This window comes from Lissotriton helveticus, chromosome 9 (assembly GCF_964261635.1).
Source record: "Lissotriton helveticus chromosome 9, aLisHel1.1, whole genome shotgun sequence".
Lineage (NCBI taxonomy): Eukaryota > Metazoa > Chordata > Amphibia > Caudata > Salamandridae > Lissotriton > Lissotriton helveticus.
In genome coordinates this window covers 1,181,654,091-1,181,676,091 of record NC_136070.1, presented here as the reverse complement: position 1 = coordinate 1,181,676,091, position 22,001 = coordinate 1,181,654,091, and positions in this window count along the sequence as shown.

Sequence of the window (22,001 nt, the reverse complement as noted above, 5' to 3'; positions counted from 1 at the left end):
ACTGGGCAAAACGTGTCCTACTACTCTCCTTTGGATAGTGTAAACCTAGGCAGAGGATCATTCATAAAGGATTCCCGAAACATAGCAATGCATGCTATGTTGGGGTACTCTGTTCGAACTGTGTGTAGAATGTAAAATTATGTTTTAATAATGGGGCTTGTATTTATTATGGTTTTGTGCTAACTTGAGCCATCATAAATACTAATAGCAAAGACAATGTGACGTGCTTGCAGTGACATCTATTATATCCAATCTTAAGTAAAGGTATGTCACCTCCTGTGACAGACAGACTTGTGTGGAAAACTCTGAGGAAGGTTAAAGTGCAGCAAGGTTCGCTGAGGATGTGGGTTTTGATGTTAGTCCCTAATGCTACCCTGGAACAAGTTGTCAATGCAGTCCTCTTTCAGCTGCAGGTCTGGGTTGCTTCATAGTTCTTCTAGGCAGGGGTGGCTGGATCAGTTCAGGGGCACTGGGGGACAGCGTCTCTTGCAGCCACTCGACCCCACTTAAAAGTGCTTCAGAATAGCAGCTTTCACTTCCTGTATTTTAGTCTGCACAGACACACTATTAATAAATTCGTGGGACTAGCCACAATCTTAATCCGTTTGCATGCAGCTACTGAAAATCTGGGTCATCTTCATTTGCCTTTAAATATAGTTAATTATAAAATGAAGACTCTATTGAAATGCTTACTGTTTTCTATTGTGTTTTTTTGCAATGAATTGTGAAATGTGGGCATTTTCGGATAACATCAAGAAATGTTTAATCATGGAGAAACATGTACTTTCTACAGTTGAATGTAAGTCAGTAGGCCTGACTTTTTATCATTGTGTACCATATGTTCGTTACAAACATCTGTAGCATTATTGTGGCTTTGGCGTTTAGAGTCTACTGGTGCACAATCAGCTAAATGTCTCAGATTAGGAGGGTTGGGTCCACAAATAAGTTTCTTTACTTCTGTTATCTTTCCTTCGTGTGTGCCCACTGTACCTTGTAAGGCCAGCTGAGAGTGTTTAAATTGGTTTTTCAACTTCCAATGTTGTATATATTTGTAATTTTGTGTATAGCGTTTGTTTGTTAGAATTAAAGTACTTGAGGTTTTGCCTGTCACGAGTCATGGCTCGTCCTCTCCGTCAACAATGGAAATAAATCACATATTACTCTTTGTAGGTTTCATCTATTGTTTAGCCATTTTGTTCTTTCATATGCATTTGTATTAAAAGGGGTATTCAAGCAGACACAGAACAGAATGTAATGGCAGAGGCCTATAGTGTGAAGGAGTGAAGATCAAGAGAATGAGTATCACTGCCAGACTGGCCCTACCGGGCATCGGACGTTTCCAGAGAGAATGGAAGGGTGGGGGGACGCTTTTGTTACTGGAGGCCGGTTTTGTAGCAGTGCAGCAGTTTTAAAACACTGCAGAGTTCCTTGCATTTCTGACAGCTTTCAGGCAACATAAGTGGCCAGGTAACTCTGATTATTATGTACCTACTGAAGAAAGATCTGAGTTTTAGTTTAGCGGTAGTTTTGACTCATATAAGGTAGCTCACAGGGTTCATATGCCTGCTGCAAACAGCGCACTATGCAGATCATAGAACAGTATTATGTGCATAGATCAGTGGGTTACTGCTTTTGTCACAGAGACCCTTTTGTTTCTGTGCAGTTTATAAATTACAATCGTAATCTAGGTTAGAAAGTTATGTTTTTCTTTTTATCCCAGTCTTTCATTATCCAAGTTTTGATACAAAGAGTTTCTTTGAGTAGAAATACATTCTTATTTCTAATGTCACCTCTAATCTCTCTGTTACATTCTAAATCCTGAGTTTGTGCTCCCCCTGACCAAGCACTCTTACAAAATGCCTCTCAGTAAGGATGACAAGTGAATCCTACATCTTGTAGTCCCCTTTGTCTTATGAAGCGTTCTCTTTACACTTATTTACATATGTATGGTTCATTGTCTCTGTATGTGCCTGTGATGTAAAATGCTCCAACACTCTACACTGGTATGAGAGGCGCTATAAAACAAATGAAATACATGTGAGTGTGGGGCTAAGGAGAGATGAGAGGCACTGTTGGAGGGTGATTGTGAGGGAGTCATTGAACAACCCCCTATAAAGATTGCTGGAAGACCTATCCTAGTGCACTGTAAGGCCATCATTTACTATGCTTTAAAAACGAATACAATTAAATATATAATGAAATATGTGTTGTAGCATGCACCAATTTTTCCAAAATTTTCTTGGTGGGAGAACTGCCCCGCAAGTCACCTTATACTGGTCAGGCTTGCATGCTCGCTATGCACCACATGGGGCTGGCCTGACAAAACTTGCCAGGGCTGCTTTCGGTCCCCAGTCCGGCCCTGATGAGGATCCAGAAGTAAGTCACAAAAATCTCACCCATTCTGTGGTGAAAACATGGGGTTCGACCTTTACGCTGCAGTAATATATGAATAAGTGACTGATGCCATGTTTATTATTACACTTTCTCTAAATAACATTTTTATTTGGCCATATAAGTCATGGAGAGGCCAGTAAATGTCATGATGTCCTATCATATTTCACCAACAAGTATGCAGAAAAAAAGTATGTAATTAAAAGAAGAAAAAGTTCAACATTGATTAAAATAATCAAGAGAAAATCATTTTCCTTGAAACTCACCCTCCTAGAACAGGGAACATTTTAGAAAGTGGATTATGTGTAAAGGACTAATTGCGGCCACGTGTGAATTATTTTATGAATGTAATAGAAAGATGTATATGAATTCATAATAACATGGCATATGGAGGGAATATTGCCGGGCTTTCTTGCACTGTATCTGCATAAAAAGTATAATTCTTTTGTATTAGTTAATTATGACATTGCCTGACTAGACTAACAGCACATCCTTTCTGAAGAAGGTGATTTATCCTTTATTGGAAACGTTTGTAATAAATAGATTAAGGGGCACATACATCAAAATTGTTAATTGCAAATACCTAATTGCGAATTCCTGATAATCTCAAAAGAAGTAATCGCAATTTAGAATGCATGAAACGCAAAGAGTTTCAGATTGCGATTCTTATTGGGTCGCAATTCGCTCTACCTCATTAATATTAATGAGGTAGATCGCAATTTGCGACCCCCTAGGAATCACAAAAGTTACCAGGATGGTGGCCTGCTGAGGTCAGCAGACCACCATGTCCGGGATTGCTTTTAAATAAAGCAAGCTCTTCTTTTTGTACAGCAGTCTGTTTTCCATAAAGGAAAACCAGATGCTTTACCAAAAGTCAAATGAAAAGTTTTCTTTTCATTTTTTAAGACCAGGCAGTGGTCCGTGGGACCACTGTCTGCTCTTAAAATTGCTTTTACAACCATGCACAAAGGGGAAGGGGTCCCTTGGGGACCCCTTCTGATTTGCAAATGGGTTCCCACCTACTTGAGGTAGGTGGAAATATGCGAATGTTTAGCGACCGCATTCACGGTCACAAAACATTCATGTATACTGTTAGGATTCCGTATTTGGAAGGGGCGTCCTAAACACGCCCCTTCCAAATACCAAATCACCAACCCTTTTTGCGATCCGGTAACAGGCTACCGAATCGAAAATCGTGGTTTGCGGCACATGAAAAGGAATTTTAAGTACGCAAACGGTGCGAATCGGCCCATTTGCGAAGGCAAAAATGCTTGATGCACGTGCCCCTTAGATACTCGATTTTTTCTATGGTGTTACAGATTTCCTTATCAGTGAGAAATCTAATATACTCCATGCACTGCTTTCAGTCTTAATCCAGTGCTCAGGTTAAAACCAGTCATATTGAAAGTGAAGCATGCCCGGCAAAGGTATTTTCAGTGACATCTATGAGATACATTGAATTAATCTCTCTACACCTGTTATTCTTCCTAACCGTGATAAGGCATGCTGTTTACATCCGATACAAATGGATCACTTTTTTCTCTAGGACATCATTATTCATGAGTCTTAACATTAGGGGGCATATTATCAAGAACGGCGTACCAATTATCGCCGTTTTAGCGGCAGGAAACTGACGCTAAAGCGGCAATAATGGGCTAGATAATATGCGCTTGTGAATTCCTGTAGAAGCCCTGGTTCACACAAGAACCTGGGCTTCTATGGGAATTCACAAGGGCCTATTATCAAGCTCATTATCGCCGCTTTAGTGGCAGTATCCTGCTGCTAAAGCGACGATATTTTTAATGCCATTCTTGATAATATGCCCCTTAGTTTGGGCATAGTCACCATGCAGACCCCTGGTTAAAATTGTGTCATGGAGTTTCAATTTGATCCAAACCAAGGCATATATTTCTCAATGTTTTGCATTGCCCTTGGCAAGGGGACACAAGGGCTACACAGAACCTAAATGAAGATTTATAAAGCTGTGCAAGGCCCTGCGTGGCTTGATAAATCTACAGTAACGGAAGGTAGCGCAGGCATGCCATGTGTGTAGCCTGGGTGTTTCCGTGCATCTACTTAAGCATTCTGACGCATTCCCATATTTACCAACACTGGTTCAACTGGGAATGCATCAGAATTGTAAACCTCCCCACTAGAGGCGCAGCAAGGAGAAATACCTTTCTTTCTCCTCTTTGTTTTCTCTTTCTAAGTAGCCTGCATTCCTGCACAAAAGCAATCCTGCCTACAACACAGCCACCTTTTCACTATGGTGCAAGTAAGCCTCTATTGGCTCTAGGCAGCAGTTTGTGCACCAGCGCAGGCAAAGACCAGGAATGCGCCATATAATATTAAAGATGGCACATTCTTGCCCTCTGCCTTTCACGTAGTACAGTAAGGTGGCTTGCTGCATTGGGTTACATGAAATATTGATACATATGGGCCCAAATCCCTATAGTGCATTAGGAATTATCAATGGAAGTGGAATCTGTAATTTTTGTAGTCTAATCCTGGAATCAGGTACTGTATTCTGTGATTATATTAGATAGTTTGTCATTTTACCTGTTAATTACATCTAGAGTCAATTCCATACCAGGACAAACCTAAGTCTCAGCTAGATCTTGGATACAACTAAATTCCATCTTGCTACACTAGTTGCAACAATCGGTATGGTAACTTTATAGAAGCAGAGTCACTAACAAGAATCAGTCATGCAACTCGAGCTTCTGGACATAGTAGATTCCCATTTTATATCTTGAAGAAAACTCCTGAGAACTTTTCAAAGGGATTTCAGGCCCAGTATTTCTTCCTCAAGTGTTTAGAAAGCAATTATATGGGTGGTTGGGCAACCCCACCATGTAATAAGCTCAACAACCTCTCTTGGGTTAAGTCAGGTTTGTTTGTAAAACCTTAGCTCAACTCTGTGTTGCTGTGGCTTTGAGCAGCCAGGCTTTATCAAAAGAACAAGTGCAAAGAATTTAACACCTTCGCTGCCTCCCTCGGCCAACGGCCAGCACGACCCCTACCTCCGTAGTGCTGTGCAAGTCCGTTGGCCGACGCAGCCCCGCCCACCTAATTAAACCGCCACACCGCGGCGGAATTTGCGCCCCGGTTAAGAGTATCAAAACAGCTGATTAAAAATCAAAACTTGGCTCAAAGGAAATCTGACACCAATTTAAAAAAAATAGTTCTTATTTTTATGAATTTTTAGACACCAAAATGAACAAAATTTATGAGAGAGTTCTGAGGATATTATTAAGCAAATAATAAATAACTACTTTTCATTCAAGTCCTAAACAAGCATTGGCAACTACCATGGTTGGCGGTCACTTTGAAAACTGTTGGAAACTTTTGTTGTGAACTACTTCTCTGGCCCTCTTTGGGTGACCAACTCCTGCAGCAAGTGAGTTACAGGGGACAATGAGGCTTGCTTGGGCGGGTTACCTTCCAGTCAAAGCAGTTTCCAGTCCAGTTCCAGGTTCTATAAGTGAACCTTCATTACTTCAATGGAGTGGTCCAATCCTGATGCACGGGTTTCATGGTGTTGAAAATGCAGAACGATGCTGAGGATAACGATCTGGTGGTGGGGGTCTTCCTGAGTCTACTCCTCAAGACAAGCCAAAGACCTGCCCGTCTGCGCCCGTCCGCGCCAGAACGGGCCAGGGGACATGGAGGATTTTACAATTGTGCCCCACACATCCACCCTGAAAAGGCTAACTTACACTTCGCAGGTACTGCTGAGTTTAAATACGCACTATACACGTGGCGTAAGCTGCAGCGTACTACCAGAGGTTGAAGGACCCTTCTCTTGCTGCTTGTGCCACACGCAATTTTCTACGCATACGAGAAAGACGTCCTATAGAAGTGGCCCCACTCCTTTGACTCCCTCGATTTCTATTTCGAAAGCTGTTAAGGATCCTCCATTAGGGAGGAATAACAATAACATCCTGTGTAACATCAGATCTCTTTCAAAACATACTTCTGAGGTCTGGGAACTAATTTCCTCCAAACAACCAGAGGTATGCTATCTCACGGAAACGTGGCTTAAACCACACAGTACCCCAGCCATAACTCTAGGAATCCCCTGCAACTATAAAATACTTAGGCTAGACCGTCCAGCGAAAACTGGCGGTGGGATTGCTATTGTTTATAAAGAAGAGCTGGCCATCTCGGTCCTAGAAGAACTCACCTCTTCCGAAATTGAAATTTTAGTTTTCACAATACACACATCCCTTAAAGAAAACTATAAAGGTGCTCTAGTTTATCGCCCGCCTGGTCCCTACAACAACTTTTCTAATATTTTGGTCGAACTACTAGCCCCACATATTAGTTATAATAGTAAGTTTATATTAGTTGGAGATTTTAATGTACACAGTGAGAAACCAGATTGTAAGGAAGCACAATCCCTACTAGCAGATCTATCATCCTTAGGATTAATATTAAGGAATTGTGGACCTACGCATCAGGCAGGTCATACCTTAGACCTGATACTCTCCAACGTCCCGCTTGTCTCCTGCCCACCGGCTACTCAGGTGAGCTGGACTGACCATTTTAATGTAGAATTTAGTACCCCTTTCCATGCACCTACCTTTTCATGCCCCAGTTCACTACCCAGTGTCCGTAGACAGTGGCATAAAGTTACCAACTCCAACTTTGGTGAAAAATGTAATTCCCCGGCTCTCCTACCTTTGGATAATATTGAAACTGCTCTTAACAGATTTGAAGGAGAAACAAAGAGAGTTATAGATAAAATTGCCCCATTGAAGTATTTCAAATCTAGGCCAGCTAAAAAGCAAGAAATTTGGTTTTCGGATCATCTAAGAACACTGAAATTAGGTGCAAGGAAACTAGAAAAAAGATGGAGAACGTCCCATCTTCAAGAGGATAAGAAAAAATACTGGGACGCATTATCCTTCTACCATAAAGCGATTCGCACAGCGCGAAAAACCCATATTGCGTCGCAAATACAAGAGGCAGTTAACTCCCCTAGGGTTTTTTTTCAAATCCTACAAACTTTCGCTAAACCTACTGCATGCGAATCCCCGGAGATGGCCTCCCAACAGCTGTGTGATGAAATTTCTTGTTTTTTCACCAATAAAATTAATATTATCTATGATAAAATAGTGTGCACAAACCGGGCCACTCCCATAGACCTAGTATTCCCTCAGACACAAACAGAAGCTATATTGGATAAACACTCCTTGGATCTTCTTCCCCCAATCTTACCACAGGAGACATTAATACTAATAAAACAGATTAAAAGTGGGAGTCCAGATGACACCATCCCTGCCAGGATAATGCCTGCACTGGCAGAACAACTATGCCCAATGATTACTGAATTAGTGAATCTCTCACTTACTTCAGGCGTTGTCCCTAAGGAGTGGAAACGAGCTCTTGTCAGACCGATAAGAAAAACACTGCCATTCCATGGTCTGATCTAACCAATTTAAGACCCATTTCTCTATTACCATTTTTGGGGAAACTTATAGAGAAACATGTGAACCGCCACCTATCTGGACATATTGAACTTGTTAATGCCCTGGACTATTCCCAGTCAGGGTTCCGCCCCAAATATAGTACAGAATCCACCCTCCTGTCGGTCACTGATGACCTTCATATGTACCAGGACAAGGGCTTCTCAGTTATACTGGTTTTATTAGGTCTGTCAGCAGCGTTCGACACCGTGTCTCATTCCATCCTGACTGAACGGTTGTCGAACGCTGGCATTAAGAATAAAGCCCTTGACTGGTTGAAGAGTTTCTTAGCTGATCGCACCCAGAGAGTCACCATGGGTGCATATCGCTCAGCGGAAATAGAGATTTCTAAGGGGGTGCCACAGGGCTCTTGTTTGAGCCCAACCCTTTTTAATATCTATGTGGCACCCCGGGCTGGAGTTATGCGTAGGTACGGCTTCATTCCCGTATCATACGCAGATGATACGCAGCTCCTTTTCCCTTTTAAAACTCTTTCCGCTGAGGTTAGAAACTCTTTTTCTTCAGGCATGAAGGCAGTGGCAAAATGGATGTCTACCAACTACCTCCAATGTAATGTCAACAAAACAGAGGTTATGTTGTTTGGGGAGGCAAAAATTCTATGGACTCCTGAATGGTGGCCGTCAGACTTAGGAGCTGTCCCTGAACCTAAACAGGTCGTGAAGAATCTGGGAATTCGGTTTGACCACGATCTGTCATTGAAACAGCATACAAGTTACATCTCAGAGATATGCTTCTATACCATCAGTCTGCTTCGCAAAGTTTTCCCTTTACTACCTAAGTCGGTTAAGAAAACCCTCGTTCAAGCACTGATCCTTAGTCGGATCGACTATTGTAATGGCTTGCTGCTCTCTGCAAACGAAGGAGTGCTGGCTAAGCTACAAATCATTCAGAACACGGCAGCTCGCCTTGTTCTGAATGCCCCCCCGAGAACTGCTTCCAAGCCCCTCCTTGAACAGTTGCATTGGCTCCCAATTCGACAAAGAGCCAAATTTAAAATATGCTGCTTGATCCATAAGTGTTTGAACGGACAGGGGCCCGTGTATCTCGAACAGAAATTTGTTCCCTACGTTCCCTCAGATCGAGTAAAGACCTCCTTCTGGTGGTCCCCCGCGCTAAGAAGTCCAGACATGGAGGCAAAGCCCTATCCATCACTGGTCCCAAGCTGTGGAACAAACTCCCTTTGTCACTGAGACAATGTAAAGAACATCTTACATTTCGAAAACTTCTAAAAACCATCCTGTTTAAAAATGATATCTAACTCCACCTCCATTCCACGCCCGTTGTTACCGGTTCCAGAAGCGCAGAGATACTCCATGAGGAGTGGATTCAAGCGCTATATAAACCTGCAAATAAATAAATAAATCTACGGTCACAGTGGGGTGACCTTGACCTCAGGGGTCGATGCCCCTCAAAGTCCAGATAAAGTCTAGTAAAAAATGAGTTGCCACTGTTCTACTGGTTTGTAGTTACAGCAGAACTAGTGTTTCACTTCAACTGGTGGTAGCTCCTCACTTGGGTGACCAAACTGCACTTTGAAGACTCTCACAGGTCCAGTGTGCGGGGGTTCAAATTTTGAGGATCGGGCCATTGTTAGCCGCGGTCAGGCAATCTTGGTTAGCAACTCTCAAAGGCAGACTTATTCAGCTTTTGTGGCCCTGTAGCTGTATCAAGAAGTTAACTAACTGACTCTTCAAGACTCTTCTTCAGTATGTGGCTCAGGGATGACTTTTCTTCGAGTAGGGCACCACAGGCACAGTCCTCTCTTTACTAGCCCAAGGAGCAGCAGGTGCAGACCAGTGTTGGTGCAGGCAGCCTCTCTTTGCTGGGTCCAGGGAACAGCAGAGCAGTCCTCTCACTCCACTCTCCAGTACAGATGTTTTCTGAGGTCTGGGTGCCAGGGGTGCCATATTTATGCCTAGAGCTTGCCCTCGGGCTATCAGGTCCCCTCCAGGATGATGACGACTTCCTGCAAAGGGTGGCATCTAGCTATCCCAGAATGCAAGATTCAGCCCACTCCCAAGACAGCAGAACTCCTGTCTTGATGTGTGGAGATTGGTAGCCCATAATAGAGGTGTGGCTACCTAAGGGCTACAAGCCCACAGAAAAAAACGGTTGGGCAACTGTTTTCCAATCTATGTCCCTGATGCCAATCTGTCTACTAGAACAAAAGAACTACCCCTCTCGTGTGTGTCCGCCATTTGCCCTTCAAAGGTGACTGCCACTTTGAAGCTTGCCTTTTGAGCTCACACCCTGTCAGGTCTTCCTGTCAGGGAGGGGTAAAACCTCTTCCAATGGCAGGCCCTTTGTGTTCCTTACTGAGTCATTCACACCTCCCAGAGGAAGGCAGAAGGCTATCTTGTGGCCAACAACTGTGAATGGGCAATGGAAAACATTGGACAAGAGAGTAGCAACTTTGTAAAGTTTCAATTTAATTAAAAGTTTCATTAAATTTGACTTGAGCATCAGGTCAGGTTTAATGCAATAATTCATTTAACACCTTGAAGTACCAACTTTAGTAGTCCCATTCAGGATTTAGCACAGGTGAGTTGCCAGCGTGTACCTCTATAATCAGAATGGGGCTATTAGACTGTCTAAAGCAAAAAGGACAATTTGGGGCTTTTATTGTTAGGGCATGTAAAAGACAGTTTCTGTAGAGCGGGGGCACTTTGTGAAACGCTGGGCTTACCTTTTGGGCCCCGTATTCCTTTCCATCACTTGTCCTGCCTGCAGCCGGTCTCCCTCCCGCCGCCGCACCTTCAGCCTACAGCGGCCGCAGAGCGGAGGGGAGCCGGGAAAACTACATCACCCAGTCTGCACAGCGGCAGGAAGCAGGAAGTCGATACTGCCCGCAATCCCAGCGCCAGGAGGCGTATAAAACTCTCCACAGTTCCCACGTCACGGGACCGCGCGCAGATCTGCGCCGGGCTAAGCCCGGGCAAAGGGCGGGCCCTCTGTGGCCCTCAGAGGCCTATAGAGACTGGACTGGGCAACGGACTTTGGCCGTAAAAGTAAAGTAGTCATTTCTCCTACATTTTGTGGTATATGTGTTAACGCTCCTAGGATATAAGATCTATGCAAGTTCTGTTTTGCAGTCCATTAGCAAGTGTTACCTGGTTGAGTTATTGGGAATATTTGGGAATATTTTATTTAGGCAGTCAGTTGCAAGTGTGCTTTTGTTATTGCTAGGTTCTAAGTTGTTATTTCTTTTGCAACCATGTCAAATATTAAGATCACTCCTACAGTACAAGGTGCCAACACTTTGGACAACTACCTTGTAAAAAAGGTCTCCAAAATTAATAGTGACCGGAGAGCCTCATTTGGGAAATCTAGCTCTTCAGGGGTTCCTTCCAATAACACTCTCCCCGACTCAATTTCGTCCACTCCTAATGTTAACACCAGTTTGGGAAGCAGGGAGTTGGTTATGGTTGAGGCTCAGGTTCACTTATCCCCACCAGTTCTGAATACTAACATAGTGGTAAGTGCTGATGATTCCATGGTAACTGATAGCCCCAAAGCAAGGAGAGCAGTTAGGGCCTGCAGGAAACAACCCTCCAAAAGTGGTGGTGGTAGGCCTAGAAAGGTAATAGAGAATAAGCAAACACCACGCAAACAAAGAGGCAAGTCTGGGGGACCGGATCAGATAGAACCTGTAGTAAGTTGTAGCTCAAGCATGGCTGACTTTGAGCTACTTTTGGTTGCTTTTGAGGCAAAGCTAGAGGGAAAAATTGTAGACATTGTTACACCTCTGCTACTAAAAATAGATGCACTTGCTACTGAGGTCGACAGGCTGAGTGACATAGTTAAAAATCAGCCTAGCCCAGGTGTTACTGGCAGGATTACTAGTAAACCTGTTGATAGGGGGCAGCATCATGAGGCAACCAGTCCTGTTTTAACCCAGCACCAAACACAAAAGCCTCCTGTAGCCGGGCCTATTCCAAACCTGATCAGCTCAAATGTCCAAAGATCTCCTGGGCATAAACAATCTGACCCTATTGTTATGGTGCCAAAAGCTAGCCAAAATCCTAGAATTGATCTCCCCCCTGAGGCTGCACTGTTTGTGTGTGTTATCTCTGGGGTTCCAGAGCGCAAGCAGGGGAAATCAGAAAGCTTTCATGAGCTAAAAAATAAGGTGGATTATTGGCTCTCTAAAAACAGGCCTCTTCCTCCCTCAATTGATGGCCGAATTTTAAACGTTCGTAGGGTGGGGTAGCTTGGCCATATGACTAAGGACATTGAAGGCGATCTGGTAATTGTCAATTTTAGGAGCACCTATGTGGTCCCTTTTCTTAGAGGTTGGCAACCCCAAGGGGGTGATGGTTCCATTGTGACGTGGGAGCTTTCAGACTTCTACCCCAAAACACGCCCTATTATTAATGTGGCACCAAAGCTGATGGCACGGTCTAACACCATCCGTTCTCAGGGTTCCACCAATGGGTCTGGCATTGAGTCTTTGATCACCGCGGGTAGGTTTGCTCCCTTGTCACACCTTGACGAGAATGATTGACTCACTCTAGGGCAGGTTACAAACTCCAGTGGGGTAGAGAAGGGATATGTTCTAACAGCTAAAAGTTTGGAGGTTATCTCCCCTGAACTGTACTTGGAAACCGGGCATGGTGCTATCTCAATAGCGCCACATGACGTCACTATGCCCACTGCTCCAGTCAGTGAGCCTGCTCGGTCTGGGGTTATAATACCAACCGCGATGGATTCTGACTATACCAAGATTGCAGGTTGGAATATAGCGGGGCTTGAATCCCATGTGTGTAACCCACATTGGGTTGATTACATAGACATGGGGGATGTTTGGGCTTTCCAAGAAACTTGGGTACTATTCCCAGTGTTTCGTGTTGGGTTTTTAAATTTTAGCAAGCAAGCCACAAAGGGACCTGGGGCCAGATGTAGGTAAATTGATTTTACCGATTCTTAAATACCGAATTTTACCAATTCGGTATTTAAAAATCGGTAAATGATATGTAGGTAAAAAATCGGTATATATTACCGATTCGGTAAAAGTCGGTATCGGACGATCGGAAAATACCGAATCGGTAGATACCGAATCGGTATTTACCGATCGGTATTTCCAATGCATTCCTATGGGCCAAAAGGTAAATACCGATCGGTATTCTCAAAAACGGGCAGAAAACAAAAGTGAAACTTAATACAACAGCTAATCAGGTGCAACCACCCTCCCCCTTCCTACCAGGAAGTGGCTACCCAGGCAGCTGCAACTCATTAGAAGGTTCTGGAGAGGCAGTCAGAGCTGAGCAGAGACACAGAGCAGCAGGGAGTGTTTTCTGGGAGTGTTGTACATTGAAAATGGCTAGCAGCAGTGAGAGTCAGAAGGGAGAGAGGAAAAGGAAGCTGAAGTTCAGCAGTATGGAGCTGCAGGTACTAGTGGAGGAGGTGGTTAGAGTCCACACACAACTATTTGGAAAGCTTTCCCTCACTGTAGCTGAGTCAGCTAAACGCAAGCTCTGGCTAGACATTGGTGAAAGGGTGAATGCTCTGGGAGTCACCAGCAGGAGCATCGAAGATCTGAAAAAAAGGTTCTACGACATTAGGAGCCTCACAAAAAAAAAATGGCTGAGCTACACAAACAGGCTGGTCTCACCGGTGGAGGCAGGAATCCAGCACCCCCCCTGACTGACCTGGAGGAGTTGGTGGTGTCAACCATCGAGGCAGACAGTGTTGTGGGAGTGGGAGATGTCGACAGCTCAGCCAGAGCCAAAGCAAAAGGTAAGACGCATGCGCAGCATGACACCCCATACCAAGCAGCATCCCTTAACCCTTTGTGCACAGGCCAACCCCAGTCCAGTACTGCTAGCACTATACAGGAGTAATGCATTATGGGAAATGTAGTCAGCTAATATTAGACCATGTATAACTGAACAGACATCAGCAAGGCAGTGAAAGTAATGCCGATTAATGAAAGTGAAATGTGTAAAGAGTTTATTTTAGTCACTGTGACACAGTAACACTCAGTTGACATACGCTTATTTACACCTAGGGGCAACATCAGCCAGTCAAGTCACACCAACAGCAGGGACTGCAGCAGCGAGGGAGGAGAGTGACGAGGCAGGGCCAAGCCATGTCCATGCATCGCAGGATGAGGAGGACACAACTGCCACACCCAGGAAGAGGAGACAGTCCTGACCCCCGAGTTTCCACACTCCCCACACCTTTCCCAATCCCCTTCATTGCATTTCTCTCCTGAGACATCCCCATCAATGTTACTGCCTGCACCTGCAACCCCACCAGCCAGGAGGCGAGTCGTGGCCCCACTGACAGTGATGGAGGCAGCAGAGGCTGAGGCGCAAGACACTGCACCTATGTGTCCTGCTGCACTGCAGCCCACCACAGAATCTGACACCATGCGCAGATGTCGCCGCAGGCCCAGCAGTGCAGGTGGCTCTGGAGTTGGCACTGTGTTCCGTGGGCTGGAGGGAAGCATGGTGCGCATCCAACGCATGCAGGGTAAAGCAATACAGGCCTGCCACCGCCAATTCCGTGCCCTAAACCAACAAATAGGAGAAATGGGGAAGGGCATGAGTGACATGGTACAAAGCAACAAGGAGATAGCTAAATCCAATGCTGACCTAGCTGCAGGAATTACTACTGCAATCACACAGCTGTGCACAAAACTGGACAGCATAGAGCACACAAGGCGCAGGGACGCCCGAGTAACCAATAGGGCCATGAATCGCCTGGCCACAGCCACAGCACAACTATGCCGTCAAGGCAATAACATGCAGGAAAGCCTCACCCAGAACACGGCCGAGGTAACCAGGGGCATGGCCAGGATCACCAGTGCCCTAGAGGCTATGATGATATCTCAAACTGCACAGAATCCTGCCCTGGATGTGCCTGAGGGAGAGGACAGCAGTAGCCGCAGCAGCTTGGGAAGCGCTATGGTTCAGCCTCGTAGGAGCAGCAGGCGCCCAGCTGAGCCTGCAGGCCATGAGGAAGGCAGTGGGGAACATCCCAGTGGCTCTGGGAAGCGCGCGCGCAAATTACTTTGCCAGTGTGGGTGATGTAACCCAGGACATGTTGTCCCCACCTTTCTTTAATTTAATTAGTTGCACGTAAGTGCTTTAACTTTGTGGCTACATAAAAATACTTTTGTTCCATACACAACCTGTCTGTGTCTCATTACTTACTCAGAAATAGTTGCTTGTTATTTCCTCACGTCTGTATCTGCCATCACTTGGTGTTGTGACTCCAGCAGGTTGTCTGTCAGGCACAGCATTGTCGTCGTCATGATCCTCGTAGTCAGACAACTCCACCTCATTACCCTTCCTCACAGCCAAGTTGTGCAACATGGCACAGACAGCTATTAGCTTGCAGCAGGTGATGGGGGTATACTGCCTTGCACCTCCACTCTTGTACAGGCATCTAAATCTGCTCTTCCAGATGCCAAAGGTCCGTTCTACCACATTGCGTGTACTTTTGTGGGCCCGGTTATACCTCCTTTGGCTGGGTGTGGAGGGGATGAGGTAGGGAGTGAGGATAAATGAACGTAGGGCATATGCACTGTCTCCTAAAAGGGAAATGGGAATACATTACTCACATGCATACTAGTAATTCTCACTGCAATAGGTGTTGAAGGGGTCGCAGACTCTGTCTTACCTAGGAGGTATCCTTCGCCAAATTCCCCTGCTGACAGCCGTGCATAGATGCCGCTGTTCTGAAATATATGGGAGTCGTGGGTACTTCCAGGGAATTTTGCAACAAGGTCTGTGATGACGTACTTTGCATTGCAAATCACCTGGACGTTGATGGTGTGGCTTGACTTCCTATTGCGGTAAATGTATTCTGTGGCAGCAGGGGGACAAATGGGGATGTGCGTGCCATCAATGCATCCGATGATATGGGGAAATCTTGCCATCTGGTAGAACTCAGATTTGGTTTGAACCAGTTCAGCATGGGTGGATGGAAAAGAAATGTAATGCTCCATCCTATGCAACATGGCGTCCAGGAATTTCTGAAAAAACCTTGAGAGGCTGCTCTGGGTCACCCCTCCCACCACAGCAACCACGCTCTGGTAGCTCCCTGACTCCAGCAGGTGGAGGCTGCACAGCACCTGTACATGTGTTGGAATTGCATGTGCCCTTGGGATGGGGTGCTCCAACAGGGGGTGGAGGTCCCTGATGAGCTCCAAGATGGTGTCTGGAGCCAACCTGTACCTTTGCAGTATCTCTTCCTCTGTGAGCATGAACAGGGTCACCCTCTGCCTGTAGACCTGCTCCGATCTCAGCCATTCCCTCTCTCCTTCCTCCTGTAGCCGTAGCCGTCTTGCAATGACATAAAATGCCGCCATTGTGCAAACAGAATTGCATTTTGGGTCCATTTTTATAGGCTGCACCTGGTTACCACCTGATTTGAATCCATGGTAAATACAACTCTTAAATACCGATTTTGAAGCAAAATCGGTATTTCAGAGCCTCCCTATATGTCAATCTTCAATTTTACCTATTCTTAATTACCGAATCGGTATTTCACCGATCGGTAAGTTTACGGATGGGTAAATTTACCGATCGGTAAACTTACCGATGGGTAAATTTACCGATCGGTAAATTTACCGATCTGTAAGTTTACCGATCAGTAAATTTTCCAAATCGGTATTTTACCGATCGGTAAGTTTACCGATTCGGTAAAATTACCGATTCGGCCTATTTTCTATCACCTACATACCGAGCGCTCAATACCGGTCGGTAACCGCCGAAAATCGGTATTTTCGGCCGGTACCGAGCGGTAAAGGCCTACCTACATCGTGCCCCTAGAGGGCATCCGTAGATGGGGTGACTATTTGGGTAAGACAGGGAGATGGTGTCTGGGCTGAGGAAGTAGCTATAGACAGTCCAGACACATCGATTATTAGGCTTAAATCTAAAAAAGGCCTAAACATCCCTTTAGTTAATGTTTATATCAGAGGCCTGCAGGGGGGTAGGGTTTCCCCCACACTTCTGCTTTTGGACGACTTCCTCTCTAGTGTATCGGAGGATGGGTATAGGATATTGCTGGGGGATGTCAACACGTGCTTTGAGCCCCTGGGATTAGTAGATGGTTCTCTTACAGAGGAGGAAGACCTGTCCTGGGGTATCCCACAGCTGGAGTTGCCACCGATAAGGAAATGGACCTGCTCTGCTACATTTATTAAAGGGCTTTGTCTCGATCTGGGGCTGCTAGCCGCAAATGGTAGGGTAAGATCTGACATGCAGGGTAGGCACACATTCAACAATGGTAGACACAGTAGTCGTATCGACTATATCTTAGTCGATGTGAAACTGTGGGCTGCAGTTGTTGACATGGAGGTCAAGGAACGCCCAGAAAGTGACCATGACCCGCTAATGCTGGCCCTAAGGGACTATAGCTTTCGAGGGTCAGCAAGTGGTATTGCTGAGGTTACCCATGTTGAGGCCATACTTAGTAATGATATGAGAAGGGTGCGGTGGCCTAAAATTGCCGTGGATGAAGAGGCACAAACAGTGATTAGAACCTTAGTGTCCAATTCCTTAGAAGCACTGAACAATTGTGGGTCCCAGGTAGAGATTATAGAAAACATTAGAGGCATTTATACTGATCTGTTTCTGGGATTAAAAATGTTTTTGTCAAGCCCAACATGATACAGGCTAAGAGGAAGCAGCCTAGGATAATTACCTGGTTTGACGACGAGTGTCGGTGAACGCAAGGGGCTCTGTTCTTGGCAATAAAATCTAAAAATCACGTATGTATTAAGTCATGTAGGGAAGCATATAAGGTTGCAAAACACAAGGCAAAAATTAATTGGGATGAGGATCGGTGGGTATCCCTTACTGAAGCTTGCAGCCATCGGAATATGCAGCAGTTCTGGCACCTCCTCAAATGGGGAAAATGTCAGGACAACCATCCAAGTCCTGCATCCGTTGGCCAACAGCAGTGGGTTTCCTTTTTTCAAGATCAATTCAGGAATAATAGTGTTGCCCCGGTTGTTCTTCCTTGTCCTGATTATGAGGAACCGTTAATTTTCACCATCCCTGAGGTTACTCATGTCCTACAAAGTATTCCAAGGGGTAAAGCACTGGGTCCCGACTGCATCCCTGCAGACTTATTTTTACATAAACAGGAACTTTGGGCTCCTTATATCACCAAGCTGGCCAACGCACTAGCATCTGGAGCAAAGGTCCCAGATTCTTGGTATGGGGCTGAAATTCTACCAATATATAAAAAGGGCGATTGTTCAGTTCCCTCCAATTATCGAATGATCAGCCTCATAGATGCGGTGCAAAAAATAGTAGACCGACTTGTGTTAGGACGTATTCAGGAATGGATCAGTGATTACGATATCCTTACTCCATTACAGGCAGGTTTTCGGCCACATGTGAGTACGCTAGATCAAGTACTCAGGTTTATGCTTTTATATTGGAAGACAGTTGTCCTTGGTAAAGGTAAGCTGTATGCAGCCTTTGTGGACTTAAGGTCCGCATTTGACCTTGTTCCCAGGGTCAAGTTGTGGGATTGCTTATTGAAACTAGGCTTGCCAGCTGTTATAGTTCATCTTCTAGTGAACCTACATGCCCACACCTTTGCACAAGTTCGGTGGGGAAAACCTGGGGAGGTCACGGATAGATTTTCTGTAGACAAAGGCGTAAGGCAAGGGTGTGTTTTGGCTCCCACATTGTTTTCCCTATTCATTAATGGGGTAACTAACTACTTTACATCACATCCTACTGATGCTCCCACCCTGGCGCGGATGAAAATCCCTTTGCTCATGTTCGCGGATGACACTCTGTTAATTTCTAAGACGAGGCAGGGACTCCAGCAGGCCCTGTCTCGTTTTGAGTTGTTCTGCTGCGAGCATGAGCTAGAGGTGAATGTGTCCAAAACCAAATTCATGGTATTAAGAGGATTGACACCAGTTGCTGCCAGGGTCACTCTAGGTGGTACCACCCTCGAGCAGGCTAAGTTATTTACCTACCTGGGAGTCACATTGAGTGAAAATCTCAGTTGGACACCGCAGGTTGAGTTACTGGCTCTTAAACATGCCCAACTAGGAGGAGCCCTTCTCAAGGAGCATAAAAGTTCCCACACTCGCCCCATATCGCCTTTTATTAAAATCTATGGCACAAAAGTTTTGCCCTCAGTATTATATGAGGCTGAGCTTTGGGGCTATTCTAATCTTGATCCGCTTAAAGTGGCTAAAAATAAATTTCTTAGGGTAGCCACAGGTCTGCCACAATCATCACCGCGCATCCCACTTTTATATGACCTAGGGTGCCAACCAGTGGAGGACCTAGCAAGATATCGCCCCCTAGCGTTTTGGAGGCGTCTGTGGACAACGCCTGAGCTTCTGCTTTATGCTAAAGCTTGCTCTGAAGTTAGGGACCTTTTGGGCTCTGGTAAAATAGGGTGGTCTAAAGAAATAAGATCTACCCTTAGTGCAATGGGGCTCGACGAACTATGGCTTAACCCAGTTTCAGCTGTCTTTCCTTCTAAAAAGGAGTTGAAGGATCGATATTGGGATTGGGTCATAGGTAGAAGGCATTCTCAAATAGCGCCCAGCTCTCTCACATCGGCATTCGTTCTGCTGAAGGATGTTTCATCCCTAGAAACGTATTGGGACATTATCTCTAAACCACAGGATCGGAAATTATTCCACCAACTGAGAACTGGCACACTACCATTGAGGGCCTTCACTAAAACATGGGGCAAGGGTGAATTAGATCAATGCCCATTGTGCACGGGGTCGGGCGAAAGTTTTAGTCACTTCCTCTTTGTATGCCCCCTATATAATGCTCCTAGATCTAAGTGGTTACGCCCGGTCTGTTGAAATCTGGGCACCCTCTCAGCTTCAGAAGCTAGTAGAATTTTAAGATCAGATACGTCCACTGTGATTGTTGTTGGGGTTGCTAAATTTCTTGGTTGGGCGTGGACCTTACGGTCTCGGCTAATTAATCTGTCATAAGCGTATTGTTGTCGTGTACTCTCAGGATATTTTTGATCTATGACTCCCAAAAGAAAACCACTCGCACAGATGGGGTGTGTATATGGATTGTTGTTTTAAACTTAAAAAAAAAAAAAAAAACTTACAAAAAAACAAAAAACTTTTTTATTCCTGTAAATGAAGTCAAATATAAGTGATTTAATTCTGTGTTAGATTGTGTTTTTAACTTTTCACTAAATTATTTTCTTAACATATTGCTAACTTTGTATAAATTGTGTTATATTATTGCATGTTAGCATGTCTTTTATGATGAATAATCGAATAAAGACTTCCTGAAACTGAAAACTTCCCTCAGATGGAACAGGAGATCCTCCTAGGTGGAACAATATACAGCAATGTCATCTAGATGTGCTGTACTAAAACTTTTCAAACATGAACAAACACTGTTCACCAACCTTTAGAAGGTGGCAAGTGCATTTTTCAACCCAAAGGGCATCATTTTAAACTGAAAGGCAGACCTCTCCTTAGCTCCATGTATGAAGGTTGTATGCCACTAACTTGAAGTCAGATCAAATATACTTAAGTACATGTTAGCCCCCATCTTAACTAATAGCTCATCATCCCTGGGTTAGGGGTGAGCACCAGTATTGGTGACTGCATTTAGCCCTTTGTAGTCCACACAGAACCTCACTTCAGATGTCCCACCTTTTGGGTTGGGCGTTGGTACCAGCTCCACTTGACTGGCCATGGGACTATTCGAGGGATCATTCACCTCAAGCTTCAGCATCTTGGCAACTTCACCTTTAATGCTAGCTTTAACCTGGTCTGACAGCCTATAAATCGTACTCTTGACAGGTAAGCGGTCACCTGTGTCCACATCATGGATACACCAAGCTGTCGGACCAGGGGTCAAAAAGAATAGACCAATAAACTATTTTAACAAGTTGTAATAATCTTTTGCTGTTTGTCTGCCAATTAGGGGGATACAACTACCCCATCCACTGTGCCATCTATGGTATAGTAAGTCAGGGAGAGGTTCACTTTTCTCTACTTCCGCTCCATCTGTCACCATGAGCATAGTCATATATACTCTGTCATTGTGGAGATTTAGCATGTTAATTTGGATAAGCCAAGTTATCCAAGTCCACCAGATAGGTAACTTTGCCCTTCTTATACAAAATTGTTTAGGGCCCAGTTCATTTTTCTCAGAGGGCCCGCAGAGGCATAAGCACCAAACCTCAAATTCATTGTCCTGGTTGTTAATCTACCAAGGAGGACCTCTGTTCATACAATTGCTTGACACACTTCTAGTTGGTCTTTAAATTCTTGTTTGCCCCCTTCATGTACTCTGCCATTCTGTACAGACGGCCTATTACACAATCCACTATGCTTTGCTGGGGTTCTTTAATTGGCTACCCCCATCCTTTTCTCCCAACATTAGTGATCTCTCACAGAGTGACCAGAAAGGATTTCAGAGGGATGAAAGCCCACTCCTTTGTGGGAACCAGATAGAAGTCGTGGGTTGAGAACATCTCATCTCTATCTGAGTTTTCTGGCAAACCCATTATCATGTCTTTTGTTGTCTTGTTAAATCTCTCAACCAGACCATTACCTTGAAGATGATAGAGAACTAGAACTTATAGGTAATACCACAGTCACCCCACATTGTTATCAGATTGGCAGACATGAAGTTAGTGCCTCTATCTAAGATGACATCCTTAGTCTGGTGAATATGACAAGTAAGGCCCTAGCCACTGCAGGAGCAGTGGCTGTCCTGAGTGGAATGGCCTCTGGGTAGCTGGTGGCATGTTCTACTACCACCCGGATTGACCTGTTCCCAGATGCATTCCGAGCATCATGAGCACCAAACATGTTGATTCCTACCCTCTCAAAGGGAATACCCACCACTGCTTTTGGAATCAGGAAAGCCTTTGGTTTGCCACCTGTCTTGCCACTGGCTTGACAGTAACACATGAGCGACAGAGCTACTTCACTTTCTCAGACATCTGTGGACAATAGAAGTAACTGACAAACCTCTCCCAGGTTTTGGTCTGCCCAAATGGTCTGCTCAGGGGTTAACAAAGCCTTGGTTTAGGAATAATTATCTGTATTGTTAGAGGACCACCACTTTCCTGGTTACCTCTGGTTTGGGGTCCCTTGCCTCACTGTACAGGACAACTCCTCCCAGTATACTTTGT